Source organism: Cynocephalus volans, chromosome 2, assembly GCF_027409185.1.
Source record: "Cynocephalus volans isolate mCynVol1 chromosome 2, mCynVol1.pri, whole genome shotgun sequence".
Lineage (NCBI taxonomy): Eukaryota > Metazoa > Chordata > Mammalia > Dermoptera > Cynocephalidae > Cynocephalus > Cynocephalus volans.
The window spans coordinates 171,674,286-171,695,353 of NC_084461.1; the positions used below are offsets into that span (position 1 = coordinate 171,674,286).

The 21,068-nt window shown below is 48.0% G+C and overlaps 1 protein-coding gene across 1 annotated transcript in view; it reads right to left on the reverse strand.

Annotated features, from left to right (window-relative positions):
- SLC25A37 (solute carrier family 25 member 37) overlaps positions 1-21,068 on the reverse strand; it is a 38,276-nt gene that overhangs the window by 9,221 nt on the left and 7,987 nt on the right. The gene's annotated exons all lie outside the window — the stretch shown is intronic.

The window sequence follows — 21,068 nt, forward strand, 5'->3', positions numbered from 1 at the left end:
CAATATCAGTTCTTCCTGGGTGTCCAGCATGCAAGCCTGCCCGGCAAATTTTGAACATGCCAGCCCTCAAAATCAGGTGAGCCAATTCCTTGAACTAAATCTCTCAATCTCTTGCTCTCTAAATAGACAGATTTAGATATAGATCGCTCTCTGTATATAGATATAGACACACACATGCACACATACCTTACTGGCTCTGTTTCTCTGGAGAACCCCCGACTAGTACAGCAGGTGAGAAATACTTGCCAAGTGAAAGATGCACTTTAGCTCAGTCCTATCAAAGAAGCAGCCTCCTCCTACCCTCCCTCCTGTCCTCCCCCCACTCCTCCACCCCCACAACCTAGATGAGAGGCTCTCCAGCTTCTGGAGGGGATATCCTTCTCTCTAAACAGGACCATACAAAAACCCCAATACATAAAAAGGAAGACAGGCTTCTCTGACTGAAAATGGGGCCAAGAGCGCTGGGCCCCACCCATGAGCTCCCTGCCAATCCTCAAGGCAGAGACTCCCCAGGAACCCCACGGCTCAGAGCCACAGTGTGAAAACCAATCACCCAAATAATGGCCTTTTTCAGATTTCAGATTTCACCAGGTACTAAAACCACAAAGAAAACAGGCACACGGTTGCCAACCTTTTATTTTGCCAAAAAAGGACATAACAATGACACCGTAAGCAACAACCACCACCACCCTCTATTACAATCGTCATTTCCTAAAAGAAAAGGACTTTTTAATACTTAAAAGAAAGAACTGTTCTTTAAGTTAAATTTAGCTTTATTTGAAACTCACTATTTTCCCCTTTATTTCCTACCACAGAGTGGTGAAAACTTCATCTGGCCCATCGGGAGGCAGTCGCCGGACATCTGGGTCCCAGGGACCTGGGCAGGTGTCCTCTGGGAATGGATGGTGTCAGGTCCCTGCATCTCTTTGTTTTTTAATTGATTTCTATTTTAACCCATTTCAAATAGGATTCGAGGTGGTTTAGTAAGAGGATACATTATAAACTAACAAGACCAAGGGAAGGAGAAATAAGCCAAGGCACCTACCAGAGGGCACCTGAATCATGGTCACGAGCTCTGCACTTAGCGCCTGGGTGGGCTGCTGGTCGGGGGCAAGGTGAAGCATTCACTTTGGAAAGAAAGACCAGCAGAGGCTCTCCAGCACAAAATTCTAAAAGACATTTGAAACTGCTCAAGTTTTAGAGCAAATAAAGTTTCGTAATTCACCTGACTTTTTCTTACAATTGCCCCTGATGACAAACAAAGGTATACCACAGCAGGCAGGACAACGTGGCAATCGAGCCGGACTTTGAGACCAGAGAGAACTGGGACTGAATTCTGACGCCCTCACTCATGGTGCAGCCCTGGGCAAGTTAGTTACCCTCTCTGAGCTTGAGTTTTGTCATTGGAGGGAATGGATGAGAAAATTAAATAAGGGAGTATGTATCTATTACCATCATTATTGTGAGCAATAATGAAGGATTCGTCAAGAGGAGACCTGAAGGTGATTCATGGACAGCCTAAGTAATATGGTTCTAAAATATGACCTTCTAGTCAGGGTGGGGACTGTGTCTGACAGCAGACTTCCAGTGCCTAGCAAGATGTACTAATCCTGGGGCCCAGTCAATATTTGTTGAATGAATGAATGGATAATCAAACAAAGGCACCTAAGGATATAAACTATGGTAAAGGGACACTTCCCCTAAATAGAACCAGCTTCCTTGAACTTACCTGTCCTTGCTACCAACCCCTTCACTTAGATCTTCAATGCAAAGTCCACATGACACAGCATTTCTCAAACCTGGATGTGATCTGCTGAACCACAGGCAGAGCAGGGGTGGCCTGTCCCTAGGGGCCTCACTTGGGCCTGTGAATGAGGGGTGTCTCCTGCCTGTCGTATCCCAGGGAAGAGGTCCACACACCTCAGGATGGGGCTGCAGCAGCGCATCTACTTGAGGGATGAAGCCCTGGCTCAAGCCTGGGTCACCTCCTCCTGCTGTGGGATTTCTGGCCTGGGACAAGGTCCTGCCAGTTTGCAAGACCAGCCTACAGTCGAAGGCCATCTTTGGTGGGCAGAAACCAAAGATCCCGGGCAAGCAGGGTGGCAGGTAGTGTGAGGAAAAAATCAGAGCATCCAGGACTAGCTGTTGCAAGAACTCTGGACCTGATGCTGGCTCAGGCTAGGGCCCAGTAACCCTGGGCTATGACATCTCATCTCTCTGGTCCCCAGTGTCCTCAACTGGAAAATGAAGGTGTGGATCAGAGCAGCAGTGGATTATCAGAATTACCTGGGAAATGTTTTTTAAAAAATACTCATCCCTGGGCACCACCCCAACATGCATTGATTCAAAACTTTTTTTAATTCCCAAGATGACTCTGATCAGCACTCAGATTGGAGAACCATGGAGTGACCATTTAGGCTCCTCAAGCCTAGCACTTTCTAATAATGTCCTCCATCCAGCCTCAGTGGTAAGGGATTCACCCCTGGTTAAGTGAGGAGGTTGTGGCTGGGCGAGGGCAGTGGGTGAGGAATGGGGGGAGTGGGGCAGGACAGGAAGCAGCGTGGTCCTTGGGAGGTCAGCCCTGGGACCTTGGCAGCCTCCTTATCCTCGGGGCATGGCCGACCTCCTCTGTAATAATTCCCAAGAGAGCTGTTGGGAAACACCTGGCTCACCAGCAGGCAGTCAACAACTACTGTCCCCCCATATGTCAAGTCATTGGGGGGTCTCCCCCTTAGACACCACTCATGGCAGCCAGGAATTAGCATCACACCAAGACTTACAAGGGAAATTTAGGACTGATTTTTCACCCCCTCCCCTTTTTAAGTTAGGGCTGAGCCAGTTGGAGTAAATATTACTAGCCCAAAATGCACCATCCTCTTATGGAAAAGAAAAGGACAACTGGGTACCTGTGTACCCTCCATGGACTTCTCTGTCCCCAGGGGTGGTCTACTCAAAGGCAGGCCAATTTAATGACACTCACCCAGGATACAGGCAAGTGGCCCATGAGAATGGAGGGGGCCCAGTCAAGTCCTGGCTGGGCTCGTTGTGGCTGCGGGGGCCAAGGTTTGGGCCAGTGCCTCTTTACTCCTGTAGCACCTTCACTTCCTCCATCTGCCTACACGGAGCACCCGCTTGAGGGCAGGAAAAAACAAGGAGAGTGGGGGATACGAGGGGAATGGCTTGGACCTCCTGGGGTGCCAATAAGGTGCACAGAGACCAGGAGTGGCCAACCCCACACCAGACTCAGAAGAGAGTCCGAGAGAGGCTGAAAGCAGGCAGGTAAGGAGGGAGGCAGAGGTGGCCAGAGTAGGAGAGACAAATAATCAGTCTCTGCTTTAAATTTTTGGTAAAGTGTAAAAGCGAGCACTGGGTATTTTCTATTTACTTTGTGTACTGAAGAAGGGGAAAAAGTCAGGGGGTGAGTGAAAGCAGACCCAAGCATCCATCGTGGTTATCCATACAGTGGAATATTATTCAGCCCTAAAAAGGGAAGGACATTCTGACACATGCTGTGCAACACGAATGGACCTTGAGCACGTTATGCTAAGTGAATAAGCAAGCCGCAGAGGAAAAATATTGTAACATTTCACTTAAGTGAGGTAGCCAGAGGAGTCAAATTCAGAGACAGAAAGTAGAATGAGGGTGGCAAGGGGCTGGGGGAGGGGGAACAGACAGTGTTTCATGGGTATGGAATTTTGGTTTTGCAAGATGAGAAGAGTTCTGGGGACGGATAGTGGTGACGGTTGCACAACATCGGGAATGTACGCAATGCCGCTCAACTGTACACTTCAAAACGGTTAAGACCAAATTCTGTTACATATATTTTACTACAATTTTTAAAAATACTGAAAAAAGAGTGAGGGTAGAGAGGAGGAAAAAGGAAATGAATGAATCAGGATGAACAGAGAGGGAGCAGAGATTAAACAAAAACAATAACACCACTCCCCCCACGCACACGCGCACGCGCACGCGCGCACACAGGCACATATCCGGAGACAGAATTTCACAAATCACTTTTCCTGTTGGGTTTCAGTTCCTGTCCAAGACCTAGCGACATGGCTCTCCCCCTTTCTTTACAATTTAGCTTCCCATTCACAGTTTCACAGTTTGTCCTGCCCTCTTGGGAATTCATAATGCATATTAGCATATTAAAGGCTCTGGGAAGTCCTTCGGGAAAGAAACCTGTTTAGCTGGGTTTAACAAGGCACTTCCTAAACGTGAGTCTTTGGCAACGAACTGCCTTTCTCATTTCATAAGCAGTCACACCTTGCCCAGCACACTTGTGGAAACACAGCTGGAGCCAACGGGAGGGCGAACCGAACCCTCGTAGCCAAAGTGCAGAGAACATCCAGGCGCTGGAAAGACCTTCTAGCAAGCCATGCAGAGACGGTTGGGGTCAGCGGGGAGCAGCCCAGAGACAGGAGGCTGTGTCACTGGCGCCTAGAGGAGACAGGGAGTGTCGAAGAAACCGAGCCCGCTGCGTGTTGTGAAGCGTCCTGCATAATTGCAGCTCAGTCTCAAAGGGGAGGGAGGGGAGAGAGGGCTGGTCCAGAAACCGGGAGGCCTGGGGCTGCCATTCATTGTGTGATCTGAGCAAGCCCCTCCAGCTCCAGAACCAGGACTCTACAGGAGGGCTCCAGGACAGTGCTGCTCTCTCAAATTCTCCCCTAAAGGGACAAAACATCTCAGGCCTGCCTTGTCACCTGTCCTCCTATTGAGGGGAGGAGGGAGAGTGGAAAAAGTGTTCTGTCCCAGGGGAGCTCACGAGATCATGTAACAGCAGCTGCAAGGGCCCTGGGGACAGAATGCGTGTGGCCTAGCCCCTGCCTTTCAGATGGGAAACTAGGGCCCCAGAAGGAAAGCGACTTGCCCAAGATCCTGTGGACAAGAAGCCTCAGATCTGGGCCTAGGAGCAGAAAAGTGAAGGAGCCAGCTGAGCCTGGCAGGGGGCCCTCTCGCCTCCCTGTCCTGCAAAGGACATCGCAGCCCAGACCCAGGTCCCTACAGCATCCATCACTCAGCCACTGACTGCCTGTCTGATATGGGGATGCTGATGTCTCAACCCTCCCTTCTCAATTTCTCAAAAATAAAAAACTTCCCATGTTCAGAGTACATGTGGCACTTTTAAGATCAGGAGATGATAATGCAAAATCTACTCATTGGTCCATTCCAAAGTATGTGCTGAGCTCCTCCTTTGAGACAGGTGCAATGGGGTCACAGGCAGGGACATGCCAGCTTCACAACGCCATGAGCAGCACAACTTGGCATCAGGGAGCCTGGCAATCTCTGCGCAGGCTTCCTCTCAGAGAAAGGAAATAAGGTTCATGCACCTAGAAAGCACTACAAAAATGCCCCAAAATGTTAGCCTCTGTGGCCCAGTATCTGCTTTGGAATTAGAAATCAAAGTAGTAAGTTTAATTCTATCCTGTGTGCCAACTGTTCCTGAGTAACACTGACATTTACTAACTCCAACCACAGGAAAATGCCTACACTAGACTGCAGGCCCAGACCACAGCCCCTCCCTGTTTTTCAAGCCTCCTCTTCAGCCCATCCATAGTACCATGTTCCCGCAGGTCACGCACTTAAGACACCGACCGTGAGGCCTGCTCTCCTCAACAGCCACCCACGACAGAAAGGATCAGGCCCAGGAGCACGTTCCTACAGAGTCCACCCCTCACTGAAATACCACACCACAAATCAGTGCACTAGGCCAGGAGGAAGAGGCTTTTTTGGCACAGTGCTTTGTGGAAAGGATTGTCTTTGGAATAAAGCCACAGACCTCATCTAGGCCTTGGGAAGCCCTGTCTCACCCTCCAGAATCCAGAATAGGAGGCACGCACTACAAAAGCAGAAACCCAAACCACATCAAGGAGCACCAAGCGCAGTAAAACTTTCAGCACCCCGAGTTCAGAACTACCAGTGTTCCTAACTCATTCACAGAAGATGGATTCTTAATAGAGCTTTTGACAATCACACCCCGGCCCTTGGAAAGCCCATGTAAAAATCATCCAAAATGAAGCATGAGGATCAGCATCCTCCCCAAGCAGCCGTTAACCACAAGCAGAGCAATGCAAAAATCCTTTAGGGGGACCTCGACATTCACGGTATCAGAAGCACAGCCACGTTTATTCACAAGTTCAAAATTCCAAATCACATGCTTGTTTTCTTTATATCTCCCAAACTGGCAAACATAAATACACAAAGAGAATATACTTTTATATAGAGTTGTCCCTTGGTATCCACAGGGAGGATTGGTTCCAGGACCCCTATGGATACCCAAATCCACAAATGCTCAAGTTCCTGATATAAAATAACATAATCTAAGCACATGCTCCTGTATCCTTTAAATCATCTCTAGTTACTTACTTATCATACTTAATACAATGTAAATCCTATGTGGATGGATGTTATACTGTATTGGGGGGGGTTGTACTATTTTTATTGTTATATTGCTATTCTTTATTTTTACTTTTTTAATATTTTCGATCCATGGTTGGTTAAATCCACAGACACGGAACCCGCAGATATGGGGAGGTAGGTGACAATATATACATACAAAAAGAAAATTTGGTCCTCTTAAAATTTAGAAACTAGAAAAAGAAAAATGACTCCCCCAAAATAGTCATTGCCCCCCTTCCAAAAAGGGGGGGTGGGTGGGAGAATGATTCCATGTCAGGATCACATAGTGGGGTTGTGCAAGGGGAGTCCAGGTATATACTCTCGTACATTCTGAAAATGGCTCCCTAATGCATTCTGAAAAGCCCCTGCTGAGATCCACTATTTTGGAGCAAGCAGAAGGGCCGGCTCTCTGGGAGATCAGGCAGAAAAGGTAGACCAAGACAAAACAGAGATGAGACCTGGTGGAAAACACAGGTCCAGCAAAATCAGATCTAGTCAATTTCCCTTTCTCATCTACAGGAAGCCCCAGATTTCCTCTGGCACTCAGGTCACCGACGTTGAGGGTAGGCGGGAGGAAGTGGGTTCGTGCATATGAAGACAAACCATAAGGGCTCTTCTGCCTTTTCACTTATGCCTCATGGGAATCCCAGTCTTCAGAAGGGTCCCATTCATCCTTCTCAACAGACCAGACACAGTCTCGCCTTCCTGGTCACCTGCCACATCTAAAATGTGGGGCCAGGACCACCCAGGACTCATGCCTCCTCACATCCATGCCTCAGATACAATCCTAAAAGCTTCAGGGTCCACTGGGGCATGCTTCAGGGGGTACTGCTGTTTCTAGGGACAAAAAGATTAAGTGAAGAGATTCCAACACACATATGGCAGAAAATACAATTCTACCAAGACAGCAATAACCAAGTTCCTCAGCCTCCCGGGGAAGAAGCCACAGCACCAAATCCCATTTCTCCTTGGGTCAGGCCACAGCGGGAGTGCCACAGTGTAAAGATGAAGACCCCAGATCATGTCAACCCTGAGAGGGTAGCCAGAAGAGGAGCCATTTGCGCCGCACCTAGAAAGAGGGACGGTACATTAAACCTCAAGAGATGGAGATAGAGCTTCTACACTAGTTGATTTTTTGACTATGTTACTTTAGGAGAAAAAAAATGGGCAAAGTGGTCATTGAAAGGAGAACAGTTCTGGCTGCAGGGGCATGTGAGCAGGCTGGTGTCACTGGGAACCAGGATCTGTGGCAGAGGGTCTGGTGTGCAGGGGCTGCAGGCAACATAAGGCTCATGTGGAGAGGGAGCCCCGGACTCAGGAGAGGGGCCACAACATTAGACTATCAATAAGTGTTTGCCGGAAGAAAGGCAGGTTGGGGCTAGACTATGGGAGGCTCTGAATACCTTGCTAAAGAGTTTGGAATTTACTGTACAGTCAAGTGTTTTCCATGGTTACTTCCTGCACATGATGGCGAAATGACAGCAGCTATGGAAAGCCACACAGTAAGCAAGCAGGTCAGGTGGGCACTCCACATCTGGGAGGAGGCAGCAGGCCCAGGCAGTAGAAGCCCCCACTACTAGGCCACTGGACAGGCTGGCCGTGCTCTGAAGATGCAGCCACTTGCAAGGATGCTGTAACATCACACAGTACTTAGGATTCCCTCCCAACCCACGGTCAGCTGCTCGCCACCTTGCCTGTGGCTCAAAGGATACCATTCCAACATTCCTTGACCCTGGGAGACAAACCTGGCTTCCTCCCCTTCTCTAGAATATGCTATGGCAGAAGAAGGGAGGGGCAAAAGGATCCGTGCCTAGCCAAAGCCAATATACCCTGGAGATACTCAGAACATTCCATTTGTGGCCAGCCCTAAGGGATTAAAATATCTGCCATACAGGTAAGGTAAATTCCCAGATTCCAGATAACAGGGCTGAGATTCCATGGGTGCGACTGGTAACCTCACTAGGAGATGGAAAGGAAAAGAGCATTGGGCTGGAGGGGAAGCCTGAATAGCTGTCACTCCCACCCACCTGCCCTGCTCTGGCAAGAGGAGCAGGGGGCTAGGTCAAAGTTCTAGTCCCATATCTGTCACTAATAGACTGAATGGCCTCAGGTAAATCAACTTGCTTCTCTGAACCCTTATGCCTCTATTTACAGAATAATTATAATAGTAAAAACAGTAATATCAGCAGCTAGTTATCTCCATTTTACAAAGTTGCGTCACTACCAGGCATATGGTAGTGACACAGCTTCACTCTGTTCCATGACCCTGGCTATCAGCTTGGCCACTGGACTCAAACGGGGCTGGGCCATAGCAAGTCGTTCAATACAAACCCATCTTCCCTCCTTGAAAAGAGCCTGAACCATTCGCCTGCCAAGGTCATGGGCAGGAGGACATCTTGACAGACACCAGCCTGGCACTCCATCAGTATTCAAAGCCTTCCAATGTTCAGGCTGCTTGCAAGAAAGAATTCAATTCACTGCTAGTACACTGGACTGCTAAGGGCCTCCCACTGACTCAGCCAGCCTTGTCGATGTCACTGGCTCATAAACATCCCACTGACATGCAAGGACAAGATGTCAGAGGCAGACTGGAGAAACGCCTCATTCTCAAAAGTCTTTTATTTTCCTGGCATATAGGTAAACTTGCCGAAGCATCATAATGTTACATAAAAGAACAAATTGAATACAAGAGTCCACAGGGAAGTGCCACAGAAACACATCTACCCAGCCCAGAATGGGGTACCTACTGTGTGCAGGGAGAGAAGAGAATCCAGGCACCTCGAGGGTGTTCAAGATTCACCAGACAGAGGCTGTGCTCCTGGCTTTGCAGGACAGGGGTCCTGGGAGCTTTTGTTTGATTTCAGAGTTCTACCACCTTTCTGGCCCCCTCCCTTTGTTTCACTAATGAGGATACGGTTTAGTGACTTGCCCAGGCACCCAGAGCTGGACGGTACTGCACCAGGACTGGCCACGCCAAGGCCCCACCCCTCTGACCATCCTCCCACCATATTTTGCGTAAAATCCCAGCCAGAAATTCTCAAAGAAAATTTGTTCAGCCTCCAACCCAGTGCTCAGAGACAGCCTGCCCTCAAGGAGCTTATATCCTGGTTGGAGAACTAAACAAATGAAAGGCTCAAGGGCCATAGAGATGGGGGTGGATAGGGATCAATGGGGTGGGGAGGGGGGCAGGGAGGGAATCAAATAGTCAGGGCAGACCTCGCTGTAAGGAAGGCAGTGTCCCTTCTGGGCAGAACTGGATGAATGGGCTCAAAGTTCCTCTATTCACTCAGCAATAACACAGTGAGCTTCTACGCTGCTGCTATCATCAAGACCTGAGGACACACAGATGGCCTCTCTCCACAACCACCTCACAATCGAAATCCTATTCTACGTTTCAGCTGTGTGAAGTTGGGTAGGTTATTTAACTTTTCTGAACTTCAGTACCCTCATCTATAAAAACCCCTATCTCGCATGCTTCCTGAGACAAATAAATGAGAAAACTTAAGGGCACTGATCACCTAGCACAGAACAGTCGGTGCTCAAGTCTATCTTCATTGTGATTATTTTTAGAAAGGCTCCAGCATGTTCCCTACCTGGTCAGGAGAAAATCACCCCCTATGTTAATATAAATAGCTTGAATTCTCATTAACAACCACCCCCAAAACTATCCTAATTTTGCTAGTGTGTTTTTCTCTGCTTGCCGATAAATGGCATTCTGGCATAAAGGACAAGTTTGAATTGAATCCCATTAGACTACAGAATAGGATGACCAGCAACCACACACATGACTCCAGGGTCCCAAAACGAAGCTACCAGCCACAGGGCTCTGGTATTGGGAACTCCAGGCCATAGCCCCTGCACCCTCATAACAAAGGCACAAGAATGAAACCCTACCCCAATCCCTCTGACCAGCAAAGCTTGACATAGGTAACGTGGCCTTTAAGTTTCTAATGGAATAGAGCCCCAGGAAGGTCCAAGGCTAGCAGAACAGGCTCTGGAGCCCCACCTGTGCCTGAATCCCAGTTCTGCAGCTTCCTGGTAGATGTGTGGCCTTAGGCAAGTTATTTCATCTCTCTGAGCCTGTTTCCTTATCTGCAAGTGGGGCTCATACCAGCTCCTACATTCTACAGTCTCTGTGATGATGAAAGGAAATAAAGAATAAAAAGCCCCCTGCATTCGGTCTGGCATAACTGCTGCTTTTATTTCTGCTTTTTTGGATAAACAGAAAATTCCTAGAAAGATGTGCTTTTTACTAATTCCTTCCTAAGACTCTTCATTGCTTAGGGGGACGGTGGCCTGGTTGGGAACAAACCCACCTGTAATCCCTGCACACTGGCACTGGAATGTGTCACAAGACCTGAGCAGCCCCTCCTTCTGCTGTCCCTGCTGACGGAAGAGAAACCAAGGGCCATAAGAGCGAGGGGACTTGCCCAGGGCAGCCCCATAAGGGACTCTGACCCTCTCGCATATTCACCTTTCTTTCTAACCATGTCTAAATGAATGAACCAGCCTGCTTAAATTAATCCTGATTATGTAACAAAGGAAACTTGGACAGCTAGCTAGTGAGGTGGAGGGGGGAAATCACTAGTGTTAGTTTACACAGGCGCAGAGTCCCAAATAAAGTGCTACAGGAATCTCGCTCACCTGGCCTGGCTGCTCTGGCTGGGCAGTTCTGGGAACCTTTGACCGGTGCTAAAGTCCAGGCTCAGGGCTGGGAAGGAAACTTCAGTACCAAGATTCCCTGACACTACTGATTGGTCTGGTGTGGCCAAGTTCAACACTGTGGAAAAGGCCCTCTCCACAGCTTATTGGCTCTCTACACTCTGAACAATAGAGAAACAGCCTCAGGACAACAGCCAGAAGCAGGCCAAGTTCAGCTACAGGACTGGGCACAGGGGCCCCCTTTGTGGGTTCTGCCCCCTCTCCCATGCTACGAAGTAGCCCTGCCTGTGGGTGTCGGAAGGCTCTCTGGTCCCTCAGACGCTGGGTGCACAGGGCACAGATGTTTACACTGAGTGTGTCTCAGTTTACCAAACATGGGCAATTCCTCCAAAATGTACACCTAAATGTGAGCATCATAAAATGGAGAGAGCCCTCAAAAAATTAAAAATAAGAATTACCATATGATCCAGCAATTCCGCTTGTGAGGATATACCCAAAGAATTGAAAGCAGGGTCTCGAACAGATATTTGCATATCCATGTTTATAGCAGCACTATTCACTATAGCCAAAAGGTGGAAGCAACTCACGTGTCCACCAAAGAATGGATGAACAAAATGTGGTCAATCCATACAATGGAATAAATAGTATTCAGCCTTAAAAAGGAAAGACATTCTGACACATGCTACAATGTGGAAGAACCTTAAAGACATCATGCTAAGTGAAATAAGCCAGTCACAAAAAGACAAATACTTATGATTCCACTTATATAAACTACGTGGAGTAGTCCACTTCATAGAGACAGACAGTAGAATGCGGGTTGCCAGGGGCTGGGAGGAGGGGGAGTATGGAGCTGTTATTTAATGGACAAAGTTTTAGTTTTGCAAGATAAAGCGTTCTGAGATCGGCTGCATAATAAAGTGAAGGTACTTGACACTGCTGAACTATACACTTGAAAAAGAGAGTAAATTTTATGTTTTGCATATGTTATCACAATTAAAATCCTAAGTCTAATCAACAGCTCACTCCAGATGTATTTCAGAGCCTGAAATCCAGGCAACATCAAAGAATTCCCTGAGGTTTCCTGTAACACTTGGGATAGCAGGTTGTTTTGTTTGTTTTGGGTAAAGGCAGGTAGGGGTCTCAAACGCACAGTGTAATCCTCTGTACACAGCAACATCCCTGGCTCGGGGGCCTGCGTTGGAAGGAAGCACCTAGAAGGTCAGTGCAGGGGCTCTTGGAGGGAAAGCAGAGCTTACCACTCATGACCCAGAGCTCGAATCCCCCACCTTCCCCACATGCAGACCTCCGATCCCGAAAATGCAGCACCTTCCTCGCCAGGTTGTGCTGGCCTGGGCCAGCCCGAAAGATATTATCCCAGGAACCAGCACCCCAAGCATGGAGGTAGCTCATGAAAACCAGTCAAGTATTTGTGTGTGAGACTAGGGTGTGATGATGCCCGCAGCTTTCAGACACTGCCCTTGGCATCAGAGCCAGGGGCACAGAGGGGCCCCAAGTGCTGACAGTGCTGGCTCCCACCAGCACCTCACATGGCCCATGCATGTCCCAAGCCAGGTGTGGTGCTGCCGGCTTCTACAAGACCAGCTTCGATGACCTGCACAGAGGCCACACCTTCTAAAGCATGCCCCACGATTATCCCCAGAAAAAAGGATTTTTCAAAGCAGCCTGTCGCCAGCCTTCTCTTGCTCACTGTCCTTATGTCAGGAGATGCGTCTGCACATCTGCCTCCCATGAAAGTTGGACAGAAGGTGAAAAGAGGGCAGCAGGTCCCTGTGCCTCGCTGAAACACACAATAAATGATTGACGAGAAGTCAGAGATGGACAAATTTTCACCCACAGGCATGTGCAAAGCAGGGACTTTGAACCCTCCCCAAACTCTTCTCTACCTGCTGCAGATCTGTGTCCCCAGCAAGGTGCACCTGGCCAGATCGGGGTCCACCGTGTGGGGTAACAGCTGGGAATGTGAGCCCCATCAAAGCCAGCTCTAGAGTTCAGGGGATGCTAGAAGCCTAACTAGGGGTCTAGATGTCACTGAAGCCAGATTTCCTGTAAACACTACTACCAGATTATCTCCATAATGCAGGAAGATTTATGTACAGTCGGCACCAGGTCATGGCATGGGAATGGCTCCTTCCTTCCTTACATACCTTTCACACCAGACAACAATAACAAAGAAAGGTAACAGAATACCAGAAACACCAGGATTGACATTCTGAGGGTCTTGGGGAAAGACACAAAAGGAAACAACCAGAAGACCCAACTTTCAGCCTCTGGGACTCACTTGCTAAATTTAAGCTAGACAATATGTACAAATTATTTCCTATGCTTTGGGGAGGGTCATTTTTAAGTTTTACTGGACACCAAAGGGAATGGCAGGAACCTTCAATCATGAGATTTTATGCTGACTAAAACCCTCTCCTTGGAAACAGAGTTCGGGTGTACAATTTAAACTGAAGCGGCCTGACAGGAAGGGTTTCCAGAAGGGCGAGAAGGAGATTGGTACCAGGGGTGACAGCAGGTCCCCAGCCTACAGTGGTCTCAGCTTGTAAAACAACAGGGCCATTGTACCAAAGAGTTCCACCCACTATCTAAACATCAGTGCACAGTTGGGGAGGTGGGAGATCAGCAGAGCAGGCAGAGCCCTCACCTTCAAGGAGTTTACAGTGCAGTAGGGGAGGAAAAAAATAAACTAAAAATCATAAAAATAAAAAATTCGAAACTCTGAATGTCATACAGCAAAAGTAGATGCTACGAGGGCAAACACAGGGGACCTAATTTAGATTTGGGAGGGGTCCTGAAGTATTGGAGAAAGGGGCTTGGGGCACAGGAAGCAGCAGGTATGGACAGAGGCCCTGGGAAGGCAGGTGTCACCTGAAGCCTGCTGAGTACCAGGAGAAGAGCCTGGGAGCAGGCATAAGGACTTAGAGTCCACACTAAGCCCCAACACTGGGGCATAAGGAAGGTCATTTTACCTTGACACTACGATTCCATCTGCTTGGTCGATTAGGAAATGGAGGAGGGAAGAAATGAAGTGAATGAAACAGAAGAACGTTCCTCACTGTGAAATCTATGGGAGGGCAAACCACGGTGCAGGAGAGATGTCACAGGGAACCCCCCCGAGCTCCCCATCGATGCTTCCCCCCAAGTGCATGGGCCATCTGGGATAACCCCATCTGTGCTGCTGGCAATGCTGGGTGACCTTGGCCAAGCCAGCTGACCCCTGGATGACTCAGCTTTCTGGTAGTGAACTTGTGAAAGGTCCCGGCAGGAAGGAGTCAGAGAGCTATAAACAGGGCCTTCCAGAAGCACTGACCACACTTCTCCCCTTGATTCCAGGGTGGGGCTGTGGCCACTCAGCATTTCTGGAATCGCCTGGATGAACGGTTTGCAGTCTAGAAGCATTGTCATTGGAGGTCTCAAGTACATTACATAAGCTATAATTTCTGGGCAGGCACTTTGGAATGCAGGCACAAGCACGGGCCCCAAGTGGTATATGGGCGGCTGGCCACTCCCACGGCTGCCCAGTCCCCCAGTAGAATTCCACTGCAGGGTTTCTTCCTAGATTCCTCTTCACGCAGAAGTGCTTGTGACTCTATACTTTGTATCCAAAGTCGAAACAGGGAGCCAAAGTTACACTGCCACGTGGGAATAAGGAGTAAAAATTTTAGAACTGGAAACTTCCCAAGAGACTATTTAGTTCAGTCTTGCCATTTTACAGAGAAAGAAACTGAGACTCAGACAAGAGTTTTTCCTAGGGTCACTCAGTTGGTGGGCCCCGGTCACCTCAGGCTAATTACAATTCACCCTAAAATGCAAATATGGACATCACATGTGTGTGTATTCAGAAAGATCTGCTTTAGCCTGCTTCTCCTCGTTCCCTTCTCTACCCTCCACCAACAAGCAGCAGTGCCAGCCACTGGTTTGGGGTGGACAAAGGCTCCTGATGGCTCCCCAGGTCCCTAAAATCAGCTGCTCGGAAGAGATCAGGAATCTGTTTTCCACTTAAAGCAGTTTCTGGTAAAAGCCCAGCTTTGTAGTAACTTTCGGTTTTTAGGTTCTGAAAGAGAATTTGAGACATTTTCTGATGATTGGATTGTCAGAAAAAAAGAAAAGATCCTTGGAAGAAATACTCAAGAGAAGTTGAAAGCAAGAATTCTTACCCAAGGTCAGGCAAAGCATCACCAGCCAGCCCGTTGTCAGGAGGCAACAGCACTAATTCCAAGGACAAATGGAAACTGCTCCCACCTAAAGTTGTACGGTCAGGCACCCCATAATGGCCAATTGCACTTTCAAGTCCTTCTCTACCTCGTTCTGAACCTTGAAATATTTTTTTGGAAACAAAGAAGTAGCCAAGAGTCATTCCAACTTGTAAATATACTCTTAATTGTTATTATATCATTTTTACAAGGAAAAGTCATTTCTGAGCTGATTTCTTGACGCTCTAAGGGCTACAGATAAATCTTCAGTAATTATCTAAGTAAGTGAATTTAACACCCTTCCTGGCCTGCATAAATACATGTATGTTAAAATTCAGTTATTGCTCAAGAAGCCAAGATTCAAGGAAAAAAATTTTAAGCACAGTTCCACTGAAAGAGAGCTCTCCAGTCTCTCATATACTTTAGGTTTTTAACCCTCTCACAGACAACTCTTCTTCCCCAACAGGGCATTTACTACAGTTCCGCTGCAACCAGATCAAATCCTTGCTTCTATCCTCACCGTTTCTTCTGGGTAACAGCTCAGCATTGTCTGATGACACTGAGAAAGGCCCACACGTGTCCTCCTTAAAAACACCCACAGCACACAGATCTAGCAAGAAAGACTTCCAGTGCCAGGGGATCTGCAGACACAGACATAGAGAGGTGTCACTGGGGTTAGTGGGTTCATGCTTGTGTCACTGGACTGGCCTCTTGGGAGGAGAGACATGATTCAGTTTCCAGAAGCAGTGAGACCCAGGAGCCTCTGTCTAAACCCTGGACTTAATACAAATGCCAGGAGGAAAGTCCTCAGCATTGCATCTTGGGCCCTTCATCAGGCCCAACTAACAGGGAAATAAAATTTCAGAACAGGAGGAAAGGTCCTGCCAAGAGGCCCCCTGGTCTGGTGACCCCAAACCATAAAAACTTTCTCAGCTGATTCTGTGCTCAGAAGACTCACAGCAGAACCCCCAAATCAGAGTGTTGGCAGGGTACAGGCATCCTAGGGATGGCCAGGCACCTTGGAAACAGGCCACAACATTTTGGGGGACAGAGACAATCGTACAGCTTTGTTGTCTCCTTCTAGTCCAGACACAGACACTGAGATAGTACTTCTGCAGGGGGCCCTTTCTGACCCCTCCCAATGAGGTTCAGGATCCCTGAGGACAGTCTGTCACCCCCTAGAGGAGTGATTCATTGGTACATCTGTCCTCCCTGCCATACAGGGACCCATGCGGGGACAGACCTGGGCTGTGTCCAGCCTCCCACCTCCCTAGTGCCCAACACTCATGGTCGTAACCCCTGTGCCCCGCCCCTCCTTAATTAATTTAGTTATTCAGTGAAGGCCCGGGGATGAAGTTACATTTTTGCAAATGCCTTTCAAATTTTCCTAGGTAGAGACATTACTATGAATCAGTCTAATGCAAACCAACATTTAGCAAGCAAACCACAAAGACAGCAACTATGGAAGCAACTTTCTTGATCATTTGGCTAAAGACACCGTTAAAGCCTGCATTAGGGCAGAGAGAGCAGAGGAGTGGTGTTCCGGGGACCAGAACATGGATGAGTCAGGGTCGGTGGCCCGGCCGGCCAGCTTCCTGCAGGCACAAACTTCTCCTGAAGCCAGGCCTCCGAGAGGCAAGGTGCCAGCCAAACCCTCCACATGGGCACTGTGGGGACCCCAAGACAAAGGCACCTGTGTTCTGGAGAACCTCTTAAGCAAGCCAGGAAAAGAGAGGGGAAAGACCAAGGTGGGAAAGTGCCCAAGTACCAGCAAACAGAGACATGCTTCAGGACGATTAGTCACCTTCCTGCTCCTGGGGGACTCCCACCCCACAACGTCCCCAGAGTCATCTGCCTGACACTCAAAAGGACAGACTCTTGAAAAATAAGAGTGAGCATATAAAATGATAACCCCACAGAGGCCCTCGCCCTAATAGCCCTGGGCTCACTGCACCTCTCCCTCCCCCAGGGGGGGTCTCATCCTTCCTGAACCTGCCAGTTACTGCTCTACACAGCTGTGTTGTCACCCATCCTACATAACCAACTTAAAATGCATATCTGAGCACCCTCTGAGCATAACTGGCTCTTCTTCATCACCCAGCTGAAGAGGCAGCAGCAGGTGGCCACCTCATCTGTACTCAACAGATGGGAGACACTGTGTAAGGAGAGAGCCCAAGCGCCCAAGACCACACAGGGCAGGGAATCCTACAGCCTGCTGGAATGAGAGCCTGGATTTTCCATTCCAGTGAGTTCAGCTCATCCCTTCAACAAGATCCCAGTTTGATAACATGACCTATCACCTGCACAGGCCTCTATACTTTTTAAAATGTCTTCCCTACATACCTGCTGTATTTTCCTACTAGATGCAGTAAGTGGACCTGAAAGGTAGGCAGGACAGGCACTTACGCTTCAGATGAGAACTTTTTATTTAAGATGAGAAAACTGCAGCCCTAGCAGACCAAGGAACTATGGTGTACTGATCTTCTCAGCAGGGCACTTTTATACTGTGATCTGCAAAGGAATCCTCAGACCAATCCGAATTCAAATCACTATACTGAGTGCAACTCCGACTCCCTGCTGAAATGAGAAGGTGCCACAGCAGCTGCAATTTGTTCCGGAGAAAGAAGCCAGGCAGAGCCAAAAATATCCTGCAGCAATAACCATCTGTCATCATCCCCTTGCCCTCCTTACCAGAGTATTTGCCCGAAGAACTCCTAACTATGCGTTAGAGCCCTGCATTCTGGGCCACACTTTCAGGGTGCTATGATTTTCTGCTGGGGCTCCCTCAACCCTGGTTCCTCCCCCTACAAGAAGGCAGCTGGACCCCATCAATCCCAGCCCTTTCCTTCTCATCTCCCAGGCCCCAGCTCAAGGGCTGCACTGTCATGAACATGAGTCTGTGACCCAGCAACCCACATACTTGCTCCTGCCCAATTCCCTTCCTCACCTCCCCCATTCTGGCTCCGTTGCAGCAGAAAAGGGCCCGAGTACTAGGGCATGTTATTTTTCCGAAGCTCAGTTTTATCATCTGTGAATGAGAACTGGCACATGCCTTTTCTCACATTCAAAGGAGAGCTAAGAGGATCAACTGAGTGAGTGGAAATTAAAACAACTCAAAAATACTGCAATATACAATTGCAACAGCAATGTATAGACATGTTCAGGCATTCAAGTAATAATACTTGTAGAAATAATAATAGCAGCTAATGTTAACTGAGTGCTTACCATGCTCCTGGCACTAGTCTTAACACTAAGTATATCATCTCAATTAATCCTAATAGCAACATTTGAGGTGGGTGCTGTTATTATTTTACAGATGAGAAGAAAAGGCACAGAGAAGTTTCAGTAACTCAACCAAACGCCACCCCCCAAGGCAGTCTGGCCCCAGAACCTGTGCTGTTAACCTGAATGGCTCTAATCTTTAAGTATTTTACCTGATACAATCTGTCATTAGTTTAGCAAGTTTAGCAAGTTAAAAGCCATTCCCAAATATGATCTCACATAAGCTTCCCAATAGCCCTGTCAAAAGGTAAAGCAGATGATATTAGTCTAGTTTCATGAGGGGAAACCAGCTCAGAGAAATGATTCGCCCAAGGTTTCCTGGCTGGTTAATGGCAGGACATGGACTTAAATTCATGGGACCTGCCCCCTAGTTTGATGGTCTTTCCAGAGGCCTCAACAGCAGCATCATTCTGACATGCACACACCTCTCCTGAGCCCCTGTCCACAGCAGCATCTCAAATGTACCCTTTCTGGTTGTGCTAGGGAACAAAGGCTGTCGGCACAATAAGAGATGGAGTTGGGGGTTTTCTCCAGAAGCAGGCACCGCAGACCACACAGCCAGCCAGACCTCAGGGCCCCGGGGCTTTCTGAGTCTCCTGCTGGACATGTCTGATGGATCCAGAAGTTCAGTGGACCCAGAGGAAGTCCTCTCAGTGACACAAAGCTGCAGTCCCTTGATTTGACCCACAATGGCCAGACGTTTCCTAAACCTGTTATGCAACTCTTGCTTCAAACCAAGCTGCTTCTGGGTTTTCTCCCCATTTCAACATGTTTTGTTTTCTCCTCAGAAAGAAAGCACGAATGGGAAACCATAACATCTCTTAGTGACCAGACAACGGCCCTCCTGGACTGTCTGGGATTATGAGTAGGGTGGGGGATGTTTTCAAAAGCATCTACTGTGAGCCAACTTGAGGTTCCAGAATGACTCACCACCACAGGAGTGAGGAAGAGGATGCGGGGTGGGGGTGAAGAGAAGGTATTACAACTGAGGACCACTGTCTCCTATGGGAAGGAACCACCCCAAGAGCGCCAGGCAGAGAAACCAGAATGGTGCTGCCCTGCAGGCCCAGATCTTCGAGATGGTGGCAGCTGGAGCACTCCAGCGTCCAGAGAGCCCAGACCTTGTTCTTTTAGCCCATTTGAAAGTTCATATCAAGACAGGTGATTCCTCTTTTCAAAGGGAGCAGTCCTACTGCCTAAGCTCAGGGTCTAATTATAGGGAGCATGCTTACTTGGGGAACTAGGGCCAGGCAATGTTATTTTTGCAGCTCAGTGTGTAGCGCAGTGCCTGGCAAAGAGGGTACTTGGTAAATGCAGAGTGAAATGAGCGGCCAAATGAGGAAACAGCCTCATCATGTGGAGCTGCAGCTGGCTGGCTTCTACTGCAAAAAAAGGGATGAACTGAAGAGCCAGGAAAGTCTTTTTTGGAGGCAAGATACATTATGAATCCAGAAACAGCTCAAAACAAAATAAAAACTAGCATTTGTTGAATAGGAGGTTTTAAAGCTTTTTTATTATTATTAATCTCTTTAAAACAGCAATGCATTCATTCCTTCAACCAATATTCACAGAATACCTTTATGTGTCTCTAGTAGACAAGCGCTGTGGATGGAATGTCTCCCCTAAACTCACTGAAGCTTAAATTGTGTCCCCCAAAGTTACAGGTATTGGAAACTTGGCCCGCGCAGTAAGTGTTGAGAGGGTGGGAAATCCTATTACGGTAATTGAAAGGTGGGGCCTTGAAGAGGTGATTAGATTGTAGGAACGTGCAGTAGTGAATGGTTTAATGACAGTGGTCAGGAGTGTGGTGCTGAGGGCTTTAAGAGAAGAGCACATGAGAGGTTACTCACTCTCCTCCACCACTTTCTGCCATGTAAGACCGCTGCACTGCTGTAAAGCCGTCACCAAAGACGACCCTCACCTGGACTTTGGACTTCTCAGCCTCTGAAACTGTAAGCAATAAATTATGTTTTCTTACAAATTACCCAATTCCATGTATTTTGTTATAAGCAACAGAAGCTGACTAATACAAGAAGTCAGAGGAAAACTAGAGAGGAAAGAGTTTCAGTTTCTGTACACGCCACATGAAGAAGTTCACGCTTGATCCGGAAGGCAGTCAGAACAGCTAAAGGATTATCAGGTGAAGACAGACTGCCAGGTGTAAACTGCAGAAAGATGTGACTGTCCCCTGCCCCCTGCCCCGAAACTTTTGCTGCACCATGGAGAATGGCTGGACCTTCCATTACAATGAGCTAACCTTACTTCTACAACAGGATCCCAGTTTGATAATAAATACCATGACCTAGCACTTGCATAGAGCTTTATACTTTTAAAACTGTATTCCCTGCAAACTTGGCTACATTTTCTAAATTAGATGCAATAAGTAGACATGTAAGGGAGACAGGATGGGCACTGTTTATCTTCCATATTTCAGATGAGAAAACTGCAACCAACCAGGAGCAGGACCAGCTGTGAATGATTTGCAGAATGAACTGCAGTATTTCATTCAAC